The 15,463-nt window shown below is 46.8% G+C and overlaps 1 protein-coding gene across 3 annotated transcripts in view; it reads left to right on the top strand.

Annotated features, from left to right (window-relative positions):
* LRRC20 (leucine rich repeat containing 20) overlaps positions 1-15,463 on the top strand; it is a 140,030-nt gene that overhangs the window by 2,529 nt on the left and 122,038 nt on the right. For all 3 annotated transcript variants that reach the window (XM_064594747.1, XM_064594750.1, XM_064594749.1), the window contains one exon: positions 327-383. The gene's annotated coding sequence lies outside the window, so the exon portion shown is untranslated. Of the gene's footprint in view, positions 1-326; positions 384-15,463 lie in introns of those variants that run through there.

Here is a 15,463-nt window from a genome sequence, read left to right as displayed (position 1 = left end):
AATGAGAGACAGCATGAGAGGGAAGAGGGTCAGAGGAAGAAGCAGGCTCCCCGCCGAGCAGAGAGCCCGATGCGGGACTCGATCCCGGGACTCCAGGATCATGACCTGAGCCGAAGGCACTCACTTAACCAACTGAGCCACCCAGGCGCCCGATCTCTCTTTGATTATAGATATTGGGGTGTTCTGGGAAGAACAGGGAGCTCTTTCTGGCCCGAGATTGGGTTGGAATATGGAATGAAATGAAGTAAATAAGGTTGACACCAGGGCATAATTTTGAAATTGCAGAGACAGGGAAGTATCATCTGTTTTCTAATTCATTTTGACAGGCAGCCTGGAGTACAGAAAGAAGCTCTCCGATTAACAGCTCTGTGACCCCAGGCAAGGTACTTACACTCTCTGAGCCGCATCCATATTACGGAGATAACACTGTTACCTCACTGAGTACTCCTGTGAGTTAAGCGTATGAAGTGTTTTAACAAACGATTGTGTCCTAGGAAGGTCATACTGAAATTAATGGAGGTCTAGAATTTTCTTCTGAGGAGCTCTGGTGTCTTCTTTCCCCAAATAGAAGGTATCATAGTCACCTCTTCTGGTTTCTGATTTGAAATTAAATGTGTGTGTGTGCGCGCGCATGCGCGCGCACTCACGGGCACATGCACGCACACACACACGCATGTACACATGGTTGTGTGTGTATGTACACGTATGGATGGATTTCATCACCTCTAGAATATCCTAAAAAAAACCCCACTCAACTAATTTTTTCAGACTCTTTCTAAAAACTTGCTCTTGTGTAACAGCTTTATTGAGATATAATTTACCATAAACTTCAGCTGTTTAAAATATACAATTCAGTGGTTTTTAGTATATTCACAAAGCCATTCAACTATCATCACCACTATCTACTTTCAGAACATCTTTTTCACCCTGAAAAGATACCCAATATGCATTAGCAGTCACTCACATTTACCTCCAACCTCCTCAGCCCTAGGCAACCACTAATCTTTGTTTATATAGGTTTCCCTATTTTGCGACTGGTTTCTTCCATTTAGCACGTTTTCGAAGTTCAACTATGGGTAGCACCTATCAGTACTTTGTTCCTTTTAATGGCTAATACAAATTGTACTGCTATAAACATTTGTGTACTAGTGTTGTGCAAGTGTATGTTTTCAGTTCTCTTGGGTGTACACCTAGGAATGGAATTTTAACTGTAGACTTAACCATTTGGAGAACTCCAAGGCTGTTTTTCAGAGTGGCTGCACCATTTCACGTTCCCACCAACAGTGTATACAGGTTCCAATTTCTCCACATCTTTGCCAATACTTGTTATTATCTGTGTACGTGATTATAGCCATCCTAGTGGGTGTGAAGAGGTATCTCATTGTGGTTTTGATTTGCACTGCCCCGATAACTAATGGTATCGAGCGTCTTTTCATGTACCTATTAGTGTTCCAGAATATATCTTCTTTGGAGAAATGTCTATTCAAATAATTTGCCCATATTAAAATTGGGTTATTTGTCTTTTATTGAGTTTTAAGTGTTCTTTATAAATATTCCAAAAACTGGAACCTCATCAGATATATGACTTGCAAATAATTTCTCTCATTCTTTTGGGATATCCTCTCACTTTTTTGATGGTAACCTTTGAAGCACAAAAGTTTTTAATTTCAATAGTATCTTATTTATCAGTTTTTTTCCTTTGGTTGCTTGTGCTTTTGGTGCCATAGCTAAGAAACCATTATTTAATCCAAGATCACAAAAATTTATGCCTGTGTTTCTTTCTAGAGGTTTATAATTTTAGCTCTTACTTTTAGGTCTTTGCTCCATTTTAAGTTAATTTTTGTATATGGAGTGAGATAGGGGTTCAACTTCATTCTTTTGCATGTGGATAACCAGTCCACCTGGTACCATTTGTTGAAAAGGCTGTTCTTTCCCCATTGAATTGTCTTGGCAAAAACTTCCTTCTTAAACTGACATTCTCTGGGGATATGTACTCCCAGATGAGGAACTCAAGAAGGTGGGACCATTGTAGGTTGGCAGAGTACTTTTAGAAGCAACTGAGCAATAACTGTGACAGCAACTAACGTCCAGTGTCTCACTCTTTTAACTAATTTATGTATACCACGGCTTCATATATTCCTGACAACAACCCTATAGAGTAGCCTCCGTTATTATAACCATTTTACAAATGGTGAACTGAGGCTCAAGGAAGTTGAATAACTTGTGTAACAAATTACTCCAGACCTTGTGGCTTAAAAGAATACATATTTGCTATCTCTCAGTCTTTGAGGGTCAGGAATGTGAAAGCCACTCTCTCATGAGGTTGCAGTGAGGATGTTTGCCAGGTACGTACTTATCTGAAGGCTTGACTGGGGTCAGAGGATTTGCTTCCAAGCTCATTCACTGGCAGGGGATAGGAGGCCTCAGTTCTTCATCATGTGGACCTCTCCAGAGCCGCTTGAGTGTCCTTGTGACATGGCAGCTGGCTTCTTCCTGAGTGACTGCACTGCGAGAGGGAACACAGAATGAGCTACAGTGAATCTTATGACCTGGCCTTGGAAATCACCTATCATGTCATTACTTCTGCCACATTCTGTTCATTAGAATCGAGTCACTAAGTGAGGCCAAAATTCTCTGGGGAGGGAATTAGGCTCCACCTTTTGAAGGGAGACATATCCAAGGATTTGTGGACATATTTTAAAACCACCACACTTGCCCAAAGATTATAAGTGGGTTTTTTTTTTTTAATTTATTTTCGGGGGGGGGTTGGAAATTTGTATTTATTCATTCCAGAGAGAGAGAGAGAAAGCATGAGCAGAGGGGGCAGGCAGAGGGAGAGGGAGAAGCAGACTCCCCACTGAGCAGGGAGCCTGACACAGGGCTCAATCCCAGGACCCTGAGATCATGACCTGAGCCAAAGGCAGATGCTTAATCATCTGAGCCACCCAGATGCCCTGATTACAAGTGTTTTAACAGAAGCCCAGTGTGCAAGCACTCATAAATCCCTGCTTGCACCACACTTGTTAATGTCCCTTTGGCTAAAGCAAGTCACATGGCCAAGCCCAGAAGCAATGGAGAAGAGGACAGGAGCCCAGGAGTTAGAGTTCACTGGGGGCCGCCAATGTAACAGTCTAGCACAATGCACTACCTTTTATCTCCCTGAAATATTGGAGTCTTTTTGGAGTTGTCTTTTCCAACTTGCGTTGTCTCTGTTTCCTTGGGTTTACTTTCTCTGCCTGTTTTTAAACCCCTTTTTTCATGTTAGAAGCATTCCTCACATGCCCGATGATCTTTGGCTGTCTATTCATGAGGGGCTAAAACACTTAAAAGGACACTCTGAGGTAGAGGGGAGGCTTGTTTCAGGGTGAGATTCTCTGTGCGGTCATCAGATCCAGACCAGCTATTTCACTGGGGGTCCCCCAAATGTCAGTATCTGTAGATGTTTTATCTTCTGCTGGTCAGTGTTCCCCAAAAAGCATTTTCCTGCCTGGGGTGTGGAAGTCTGGACCTGGGTTCTGAAAGCCAAGCTGGGGCCAGGCAGGGAGTAGGAACTCTCTCCATTCAGAATGCAGACTTTCATTTTCAGTACAGCACCTTCCCAGGGCCACACCTGGAGTGTGTCTCTGAAGCCCCAGGTGTCCCCAAGACCTGCTGTATATCTTGCTCAACTTCTCTCAAAGGTAAACCTCGTATCACCTGTGGGTGTGCCAGAGGGAAAGGTGCTTGGCTGGGCAGGATAGTGGAAGAGATTTGGGGGTTCCAGCTGTTCCTTTTAAAGACTTTAAGCCAGAGGCACCTGAGTGGCTCAGTCGTTTGGCGTCTGCCTTCGGCTCAGGTCGTGATCCCAGGGTCTTGGGATCGAGCCCCACATCGGGCTCCCTGTTCCACGGGAAGCCTGCTTCTCCCTCTCCCACTCCCCCTGCTTGTGTTCCCTCTCTCGCTGTGTCTCTCTCTGTCAAATACATAAATAAAATCTTTAAAAATAAATAAAAAATAAAGACTTTAAGCCAGTCTTTCTCTCTCCAACCACACCTCGAACCCCTGACCACAGAGGTACCTGGAGCCTCCAATCCATGAGCCTTCCCGGAGCGCTGATAAAAACTGGCCTTTTCCTTGTTAGCTGCTCCACCCCCACTTTTCCCCACCCTGTAGAGTCACTCACCATGCGGCTCTCTGCTTTCCAGCTTCCAGAATGTTGTTGCTCTCACTGGTCCTCTGCCATACATATCCTGTCCTGACTTCTTAGTCTTTATGGGTTTATGCTTTAAAAAAAAAAATTCCTCTGCTCTCACTTTAGGGGGTGTCTAATGGGAAAACACATAAATAGCTAAACGTGTATGTTTACCTGGTTTCATTTAAAGAATGCAATACATTTTTTTTTTAAGATTTTATTTATTTGACAGAGAGAGACACAGCGAGAGAGGGAACACAAGCAGGCGGAGTGGGAGAGGGAGAAGCAGGCTTCCCGCTGAGCAGGAAGCCCGATGCGGGGCTCAATCCCAGGACCCTGGGATCATGACCTGAGCCGAAGGCAGATGCTTAACGACTGAGCCACCCAGGCGCCCCTGCAATACATGTTTTTAAATAGCCTGTCAGGAGTCAGTTGCAGTAACAGAAGAGGTTTGTTCAGAGAAGTGGGTGCTTGAAACAAACTGGGTGCGCTCGAGGAATGGGCTCCAGGCTGGGCTTCCAGGAATGACCCTCAGAACCCTGCAGAACCGACCCTCCGGGAGAGCCGCCACCCGGACCAGAGTCAGGAAGCTGTGGAGTAAGCAGCTACTGGCCCAGCCGCCAGCCCCACCATAGTCACCATCAGGGATCATGGAGCTGCTGTCGGACTGGTGGTTTCCAAGCCACACCACACCCTCTAGATCCATCTAGATAATGGAAGCCTGGGCCAACAACACTGCTCCCCCCACTTAACTCAGTTCTGAATTCAAGTCTTGTGTGAAGGCATCTGCTGGTATAACCCCGATCCCTGAAACACACATCTGGGGGTCTTGCTTCGAGGGAACATGAAAATGCCATTTTTTTTAACTTTGCACCCTCTGCATTGTGAGAAGTCACAGCAGAAGGAAGTCAGAACAGGCTTTGAGTGCACCAATCTGCCTATCCTCCATGAAGGGTAAGGAAATGTGTGTAAATGCTTTATAACTGGACACTCGGATTCATTCCCACTGTTCTTCTCACTTCACCTAATTTCCTTCCTCCTAGCCTTTAATTAGGGGTTAAACTCCAGAGGCATCCCCTCTTGCCTTTGGTCAGAGATTAACAAACTTTTTCAATAAGAGGCCAGAGAGTAAATATTTTAGGATTTGCAGGCTAGATGGTCTTTGTCACAAGTATTCAACTTTATCATTGTAGCAAGAGGGAAGCCAGAGACCATGTGTGAACAACTGAGTGTGGGTCCAGTAAGACTTCCTTAACAGAAGCAGGCAGCCAGCTGGATTTGGCCCACGGGCCATAGTTTGCAGACTCCCATATTTGCTCATACTGTCCTTTAGCAAATCCTTAATGAGCACTTACTATGTGTTGGGTACTTTCTGGGGGAGGGAATATAGCAGTAAACAAGACAGAGGCGCCCCAGGTCCCATGGAGTGAATGAACATCCTGCCTGGAGTGATGGTCTCCTCCCCTTCCCCTTTCCTGCTTAGCCCACACTCTTATTCAATACTCCATTTAGGTTGACCTTCCTTGACTTCCCGCTCCCCGGCCAGGGTCAGTTCCCTCCCTCTGAGCTCCCACAGTGCCCTGTGCACCCTGAGATCACTTGTACCCACCTCATGCAGGAGCTCTGTTGGCTTCTGCATCTGGTCCCCTGCAGGACTTCTAACTCTACAAGGACAAGGACTTCCTTGCCTCACATCCCCTGGGGCCTGGCTCAGAACCAGCCTGTGGTCTGTACGTGCTGATCTGACTTTAAAAAGCTTTTGTGGAAGCTGAGATATAAACAGGAGACGCGGTTGTGGGCAGATTGGTCTGGTGTGGCTCTCCCTACTGAGGTTAGAATTTTTGTTTCTCATTTGGGTGATGGTGTAATTGACATGCACCCCTCTCAAGTGTGCTTGCCTCTGAGTTTTGACGAATGTTTCCATTCTTGTAAACAGCACCACAGTCAAGATACAGAACATTTCATCACACCCAGAAGTCCCCCTTAGCCTTTTTCAATCAACCCCCCCCATCAAAGCCCAAACCCCATGCAAGAATCACTGATGTGCTTCCTATCACAACTGATTCACTTTATCTGTTCTAAAACTTTGTATAAACGGAATCATACCATATGTATTGTTTAAGATGTCACTTCTTCATGCAGCATAACGTTTTGCTTGTATGAGTAGTCCATTCCTTTTTATGACTGAGTAGTAATCCTCTTATGGATATATCGCAGTCTATTTGTCAGATGAGAATTTATTTTTTTTAAAGATTTTAGTTATTTGAGAGAGAGAGACACAGTGAGAGAGGGAACACAAGCAAGGGGAGTGGGAGAGGGAGAAGCAGGCTTCCTGCTGAGCAGGGAGCCTGACGCAAAGCTCCATCCCAGGACCTGAGCCGAAGGCAGACGCTTAACGACTGAGCCACCCAGGTGCCCCTGTCAGATGAGAATTTAAAGATATCTCTGCCTCCTCCCCCAGAGCCTACCATGGGGGACTAGGAGGGTCTCACGTGGCCTCAAATATACTAGTTGGGTATTATCTCAGAATGAGGTTATCTAGATAGTTGGGGATTGAGAAGCTGCCAGGGCAATTGTGACCCCCACAGACATAGTACCCCGAGATCCATACCTGAAGTCCTGCCATTGAACATGCAAATTATTGATTGAACATGCAAAATACACCACATATGGGTAGCCCTTTCTTGGAATGCTTAATATGTATTGATATAATTGGACTTGCAAAAAACGAAAGTGGCCTGGATATCCCCGACCCAGGGATGTCCTTCCTAGAGTCTGTTATTTCAATGGTTAGCCACCCAGGCTTTCCAAAACTCATTCCTTCTCCCTGCATTTATCTGGTGACTGTGTTCCCTCTGGTTCTGTCTTCCCCGGGGGCCCGAGGAAGGCTGGCCCCACCCTCTGTAATGAGGCCATCCACTCAAGATCTGTATCATCATAAGGATAATCACCCCTTACCTTTGGATAACACTTTTCCACTTTACAAAGCACTTTCGGACCATCACCTCATGTAAGCTGAACCACAGCCTTATGATGGAGACAGGCTGCTTATTATTCTTATTCTTATTATTCTTATTATTATCCTACATTTTACAGATAAAGAAACTGAGGTTCAAAGAGGTTATGACTTCACTGAAGCCATGCAGCCAAGACCCATGCAGCTAGGATGAGTGTTCCTGCTTCTGGCTGGCCATCCTGTGCATCTGCTCCTTCACCTTGGGGGAAGGTGCCCCTTGGGTACCCATTCTTTATCATCACATTTCTGAATGCACTGGGCAATGAACAGCATCCATCTCCTGAAATATAAGAGACCGTGTTCAGAAGGTGATAACAAGGGGCGCCTGGGTGGCTCAGTCATTAAGCATCTGCCTTCGGCTCAGGTCATGTTCCCATGGTCTTGGGATTGAGCCCCGCATCAGGCTCCCTGCTCCGCGGGAAGCCTGCTTCTCCCTCTCCCACTCCCCCTGCTTGTGTTCCCTCTCTCGCTGTCTCTCTCTGTCAAATAAATAAATAAAAATCTTTAAAAAAAAAAAAAAAAGAAGGTGATAACAATCATAGATAACTTTTATAGGCATCCAGGCTGAGTCGGGTGCTATACTAGGCCTTCTAGAGATTTTATCTCTCTATTCCCACTGCCAGACAAGGTAGGTATTATTATGCGCGTTTTACAGACGAGGGAGCAGCCTTAGCGAAGCTAGCTTGCCCAAGGTCACCTGCTATATCTCTAGAAATTCTCTAGCCTCTTGCTGTGGTTGGGAACAGTCTACCGTGCATAGGCTTTGACGTGCCTTGGTTCCAGTGCCGGCTTTCCCACCTGCTTGTTGTATGACTGTGAGCTTCGAAGCTGTTCTGTCCTCTGAAAAATGGGAGGGCGAACCCCTCATACCTGGAGTGCTCTTCTAAGGACTACATGTCGGGCCCAGCCAAGGTTTGGCCAACGAGCATGGCGATTAGGCACGAGTCCAGAGCCGAGAAGGTGCGAGGGCCATGAGGCTGGGAGAAGGGGTGCAGGTGGTGTAGCAGCATGGTGACCGTTGGCTATGCCAGAGGGGCTGTGCCTCAGCATTTCCTCTTGGGGAGGTTTTGTCGGCTGATGCCAACAGAAGTCTGTAGCTGTAGACTTCAGAAAATGAGGTTCGGTTTGTTCAAGGTTACCTCGGCATAAGAAAGTCCTCCATCACAGCCAGTTTATTACCTGCCTGTTTACTACAATTCAACACCTGTCGTGCCTGTCTTTCTCCCTCTCCATCCCAATATTAAATAGAAGATTCTTCCTGGTACACTCCTCCCTGTATTACCCCAGGCCTGCAGGGAGAAGCAGGCAATACGCTTAACGCCATACCACATCCAGTGGTATGTTCTGGTTCTGATAGCTCGAGCTGCAATGGGAGAGAGCACTTTTGACATGGAAATGTACTGTCATCCAAACAGTGAATGATGTGCCATGCCCTGGGCCAGCCACCACCCAAAGGCAAAGCACACAGCGTATGGAGCCTGAGAGCCAGGAGCCAAGAGTGGGTGCTTGCCATGTTGAAGCAAGAGGTCCTCTGCCCCAGGGAGCTTCTGCTCTCTTTTGGGTAGAGCCCAGGGTTTTCTTTTTTTTTTCTTTTCTCTTTTTTAAAGATTGTATTTATTTATTTGAGAGAGAAAATACAAAGCAGACTTCCCACTGGGCACGGAGCCCTATGTGGAACTTGTTCCCACAACCTCAAGATCATGACCTGAGGGGAAATGGAGAGTCGGACACTCAACTGATTTGAGCCATCCAGGACTCAATGGGAATTATGATGACTAAGTAGGTGCTGTCAGATTCAGGGTGAAAGACTTTGACTCCAGGGATCTGATTCTCCATGCAGGTTCTGAACAAGATACCTGGCTTCCATCTCTCCATCAACTAATTCATTCAGAAATATCTGCTCAGATGCTGATATGGCCCCAACTCTGGGTTCAGGGGTGAACAAGAACAGACCTCATGGAGCTTCCATCTAGCTATGGGACTTACCTGCCTTAGTGACAACTCCTTGTATCCAGGTCTTCTGGCTGGATTCAGATGGGGTTATTCATCCACTCTGAATTCAGCTCAGAAGCCCTGGGGTAGCACTGACTGGAAGTGCACATTGGATTACGTCACCACCCTCTCTTCCATGGCTTCCCATTATTCTTGGAATCTTGAGGAAGGCCCTGCATGGTCTGGCCTCAGCCCCTACATTTCTCCCTCTCATTTTCTGTGCTCCTGTTCCTCACATAGACCACACTCCCTCCCATCACAGGGCCTTTGCATGTGCCCTTCCCTTTGCCTGGTTGTTCTCTGTGGTGAACAGATTTTAAGGTGACCACCATGATGCTCACCTCCTGGCATTCACACCCTTGAGTGTGCAGGGACCTGTGACTTGTTTCTAACCAAGAGAATATGGCAAAAGCAATGGAATGTCACTGCTGTGATTATGTTAAGTTATGTAAGACTCCATCTTGCTAGCGGACTCACTTTAAATTCCCCCCCTCCAACCCTCACCTCTCTTACTCTTGCTCTCACTGGCTTTGAAGAAGCAAGCTGCCATGAATCCTGCTGCCACAAGAAAACGAGTTCCGCCAAAGCCTGAATGAGCTTGGAAGTGGAACCTTCCACAGTCAAGCCTCCATGTGAGAATGCAGCCCTGCATCACACCTGATTGCAGCTTTGCAGAGGATCCAGCTAGGCTATGCCAGGACTCCTGACCCACAGAAACTGAGAAAATAAATGTATTGTTTTAAGTCACTAAATTTTTGTTTAAAAAAAGGAAGCTGTGTAAGTGTGTTACTATTTTCTATGTGCAGCATAGAAAACCAGTATATTCTCTAATATTCACCTAGTTGACTTCTACTCATTCCTTATCCTCCCCATCCCACTCAGATGGCAGGGCAGCCTTCCCTTCCCTCTCTGCCAGGGCCCAGTCTCCTGTTAGAGGCTCTCGTGTCACTGTGTGCCTCACCTGTATGACCTGTCCAGTTACAGTTGTGTGATTACTTACTATCTGCCCCTTCATTAGACGGTAAGGTCCAAGAAAACAGCCTATCATGGTCTCTGCTTTTTTCCCAGGGACTACCACAGTGCCTGGCACATGAGCATGTTTAGTAACTCTCTGGTGAATAAATAATTTACCAGGAGTCAGGACAAGTGCAGTGGGAGACAGGGATTGTTCAGTAGTTAGACTTGAGAGAAAGTGGGTACTATAGTCCCCAAACCTCACTTTTATCATGACATATCTGGACAACTGAAACTATGAGTGTATTTGCGGACATCCTTGGTGGGAATATGTCCAAACAGCAGTCCCACTGAGCCAGCCCCAGGGCTTGACATGAGTGTGTTTCTCTTGGAAGCTCCAGACTCCTTCCCCTTTCAGAAGAACATCTTGTATTTTGATCACCAGGCAACTCTCTTAACAATGTCCGTCCTTTGAGTTTCTACTTTGAGGATGGGAAATGCAAGGGGAGAAATGAGGGGAAGGTAAGGTGAAGGGAACTTCAGCTTGGCAGTTCTAGGAAGGTCCACAAAATGCCAAATAGCTTGCCCCCATAATAGGTAGGTGAGTACATGGTGCCAGGGATTGGATTGTGTCCGCTCTCCCCCAATCCATGTGTTGAAGTTCTAACCTCAGATACAGTATTGTATTTGGAGATGGGACCTGTAAGGAGGTAATTAAGGTTAAAGGAGGTCATAAGGGTAAGGCTTTGATCCATAGGGCTGGTGCCAGAACTCTTTCTCTGCCATGTGAGGATGTATTGCGAAGGTAGCCATCTACTGCCAGGAGGAGAGACCTCACAAGAAACTAAATCAACTGGCACCTTCCTCTCGAATTTCCCAACCTCCAGGACTGTAAGACAATACATTTCTGTTGTTTAAGTCACCCAATCTATGGTATTTTTGTTATGGAAGCCTGAAAAGATTAAGACATGGGGTTATCCAAGAGGCAGTTTATGCTATAAAAATAAGATTGAGGAGCCTCAGAGTTTAGGTTTGTGCTCTCCTGTATCTCCAACTGGACTTCTCCTCTCTCTTCTGATTTTTTTTTTGTCTCTATAGCTTTAAACATCCCTCTCTGGGTCCTAACGCCCTTCCTAGCGATGACCATGTTTTCCTCCCTACCTTCCAGCCAAGGTTCTGGCGTTGTCTACACTTGCTGGTTTAGCACGCTCTCATTTCCATTTATTCACTCTTCATTTTTTTTTTTAAAAGATTTTATTTATTTGACAGAGAGAGACACAGCGAGAGAGGGAACACAAGCAGGGGGAGTAGGAGAGGGAGAAACAGGCTTTCCGCAGAGCAGGGAGCCCAATGCGGGGCTCATTCCCAGGGTCCTGGGATCATGACCTGAGCCTAAGGCAGATGCTTCACTCTTCAGGCCCTTTAGCTGGGCCTCCACCCCGCAATAGCTTAGAAGCTGCTTTGGTGTTACATCCAGCAGACTCTTTTTGGTCCTCATCTGACTCTGCTCTTTTTCTCAGCCCTTCCTCCTTCTTTGAGTTTCAGGACACTGGTCTCTTCTGCTTCCCTTTGTCTCTTCCTGGCATCTCCTTTGTGTCTTCATCTGCCCTCTGCTACCCTACTGCCCCTCATGGAAATGTTGATGTTCTCCGGGTTTTGCCCTTGGTCCCCTTCCTTTCTCACCCCACACCTCTGTCCGGTAAGCTGTACCACTCCTTTTGCTCCTGCATCTACTGAGGGCTCCCATAAACCTATAGCTTCCGCCCAGATTCCTTGAGGCTGCCTGGATGTCCCTCAGGCACATCTAGCTGTACATCCCGTAAGTCAATCCTACTGCTCCCCCTTCCCCCTCCCCCTAGCTCCAAGTCCTCTCCCCTCCCACATGCCCTTTCCTGGAACATGGCATCATCATCCTCTGATCACTCCAGTCAGAGACTACAGGTCAACCTCCATTCCTCTTTTCCTCACTGCTCAGCTCTAGTCAGTCACAGTGACCTGCCATCTTGGCCTCCTAAATATTTATGTGCACCCATCCATTCCTATCTCTGCTGTCTCTTAGTCCCATACAGAGAGCCTGAAAGACTCTGATGTATCTGTTGCTGCTGTATGGCATGATTTTAACAGGCAAAGGGAAAGCTACAATGGATGCACCAAGGAAATGATCTTTTGCTCTTTCGAAAGCTATAGGAGAGAAGTGGATTGCTGTCTGGAGGTGCAGGGTTTAGTGGATTTTTAATGAACTCTGTCATTGGAAGCACTCAAGGAGAGGCTACTATAGTGTGGTCTACTGCTTTGGGTGTGATGTGGGGCTGGACCCAAGATGGCATTCAGGTGACCACATCTAGCTCACAGATGCATTCTATTTGGCTCATATATGGTTCAAAATTGTTTGAGTTTCCAACATTAAAAAACTGGAGATTTGGGGGCACCTGGGTGGCTCAGTTGGGTAAGTGTCTGTCTTCGGCTCAGGTCATGATTCCCAGGATCCTAGATCGAGCCCTGCATCAGGCTCCCTGGTCCACAGGGAGTCTGCTTCTCCGTCTGCCCCTCCCCCCACTCATCTTCTCTCTCTCTTTCTCTCTCTCTCTTTTTCAAATAAATAAATAAAATCTTTAAAAAATCAATAAAACAGTTTGCTTTAAAATTAAAAAAAAAACCTGGAGATTTCAACATAAGAAAATGATTTTTTAGCTTTTCTGGAAAAATTAGAATTAGCAATTCTGGGCCCAGAGCACAGGATCAAGACTGGGAGCTGACTTACAGATGCTGCATCTGGTGGACTATTCTCCATGGTGTCCACTGGGGCTTTGCTCACTCGAGCTATTGCCTGGACCCTGGAAGCATCTAAGTTTGCTAAACCTGAACTAGATATTCCCCAGTTTCTATCCAGCCCGTGATTTTACACTATTGTATTTTAGCAATGGAGGAAGTTCCCCTGGGATTTCCTCGAGGCTCCGCCATGTCACTAATCCTAGAAAATCCCCCTTCCCTTGTCTCTGCAGTAAGAAGCATTACTGGATCTGTCTGCTTTTTGCCTCTACCCCCCACTTCCCTTTCCTGTCCACCCCATTTATCTTCCTGTTCCGAATACTCTTCTGGCTGGGGTCTTCAGTTCTCTGTGGTCCACTCAGCTCCAATATTGCATCTCTTCAAAGCCCAGCCTCCTCAGGCATTTCAGTAGAGGATGTGTGCCCCTGTCTCACCATTGCTTTGGAAGTTACATGACTCGAAGAATGAGACATCGGAAGATAGATGAGTGGGGATGTTCTTATACAAGGTTCTGAATGTCCGATAACAGATGCAGGGGAATGAACGACCGTCCAGGGAGATGCTGGACTGGTTAGGAATGCTTTCAGCTGCAGATAAGAAAAACAGCTCAAAATCCTGAATCAAAGCCATGTGACATGTCCAGAGATCCGAGGTTGCTGGAGCGGGTTTAGGGCCTCTGTCACCGTCAGAGATGGCAGCTGAGGCTGCAACTATCATAGTCACACTCAAGGAAGGAAGAAAGCGGGCTCACTTTATCAGGAAAGCAAACACTTGCCCAAATACCTCCAGCTGATTTCTGTTTTTATTGCACTGCTGTGATGGGTGTCCTTCCAAAAAAGATTGGTTGGAATCCTGAGCACCAGGACCTCAGAATGTGACCTTATTTGGAGATTGCATCTTTTTTTTTTTTTTTAAGATTTTGTTTATTTATTTATTTGAGAGAAAGAGAGAAACAGCATGAGAGGGGAGAGGGTCAGAGGGAGAAGCAGGCTCCCCACTGAGCCGGGAGCCCGATGTGGGACTCGATCCCAGGACTCCGGGACCATGACCCGAGCTGAAGGCAGTCGCTTAACCAACTGAGCCACCCAGGCGCCCGGAGATTGCATCTTGAAAGAGGCAGTGAAGGTAAAAAGAGGTCATTAGTCTGGGTTCTAACCCCATATGACTGGTGTCCATATAAAACAGGGAAATGTGGACAGAGACAGGCACAGAGGGAAGGCGATGTAAAGGAATAATGGAAGAAGGTGGCCATCTACAGGCCAAGGAAAGAGGCCTGGAGCAGAGCCTCCCCTCACAGTCCTCAGGAGGAACCAGTCCTGTGATGCTCGGCAGAACTGTGTGACAATAAATGCCCATTGTTCAAGCTACCCAGTCTATGGCACCTTGTCATGGCAGCCATAGGAAACGGACACAGTCGAGCAGACCGTGACACATGGCTTCCTCTGATTTCAAGAGAGGCAGGGAAGGCAAGGACTTCATTGACATGGTGCTGCCCCAAACAAAATGGGATTCTGTTGACGAGGAAAAAGAAGGCCGTGGATGTTGGAATGGGCACCAATAGCATCTGCCAATATCCTGCGGAGTCAGGGGACAAGAAAAACTGATCTACAAGAAAGGGTGAAGAGAATGGATGCATTAATAATTTCCTGGCCCGTTGATAAACAGGTGGTTAATAAGCACTCCCTAAGGTCTCCAGCCCCGTGCCAGGTAGAGGTTATTTCCATCATCAATCTCTGCCCTTCCCCCGAGCAGCTCATAAGTAGACTGCCGACACAAGATCTACATTTATGAGCCATGTTTCTCTGGGCCCCAGTAGTCTGAGCATGAAAAACAAGGTTTATTTCTTTGGCTTGGCCCCCACCCACTGAATTGTAGGACCCCCTACCCCAAATCCCTCCCTCTGGCAGAGATCCTAATTGTTCCCTAGTATCCATCTTCCCCTTCCTCTTTTTCATAATAAAATTCACAAGTTTTAACTGAGCACATGATCAGTTGGCCATACACTGTATTTCCAGCCTCCCTCCAAGTTAGATGTGGTCACATGACCAAGTCAGGGCCATGGGGAGTGAAGGAGAGTGTTGCTGGCAATATTCGGGTCATCTGGGGCGCCTGGGTGGCTCAGTCGTTAAGCGTCTGCCTTCGGCTCAGGTCATGATCCCAGGGTCCTGGGATCGAGCCCCGCATCGGGCTCCCTGCTCTGCCGGGAGCCTGCTTTTCCCTCTCCCACTCCCCCTGCTTGTGTTCCCGGGAGCCTGCTTTTCCCTCTCCCACTCCCCCTGCCTGTGTTCTCTCTCTCGCTGTGTCTCTCTCTGTCAAATAAATAAATAAAATCTTTAAAAAAAAAAAATTCGGGTCATCCCCTTAAAGGCAACCTGGCTTGCTCTGGATGCTTTCTTTTCTCCTTCCTGCCAACTCTGAAAGGGTGTAACTGTAGCAGCAGCCTGGGACCCAGAGGTGGGAGGGGCATATTGAAGATGACACAGTAACTGGCCATCCTGGTTTTTAGACAACTTGTTTGGAACAGAGCTGTCAACCTTCCCCAGATAACCTGTCTCAGGAGA

Source organism: Mirounga angustirostris, unplaced genomic scaffold (genome assembly GCF_029215605.1).
Source record: "Mirounga angustirostris isolate CCGP_5_RB_7025 unplaced genomic scaffold, mMirAng1.0.hap1 SCAF_6, whole genome shotgun sequence".
In the NCBI taxonomy this organism is placed as follows: Eukaryota; Metazoa; Chordata; class Mammalia; order Carnivora; family Phocidae; genus Mirounga; species Mirounga angustirostris.
This window is presented reverse-complemented; position numbering and strand designations above follow the sequence as displayed.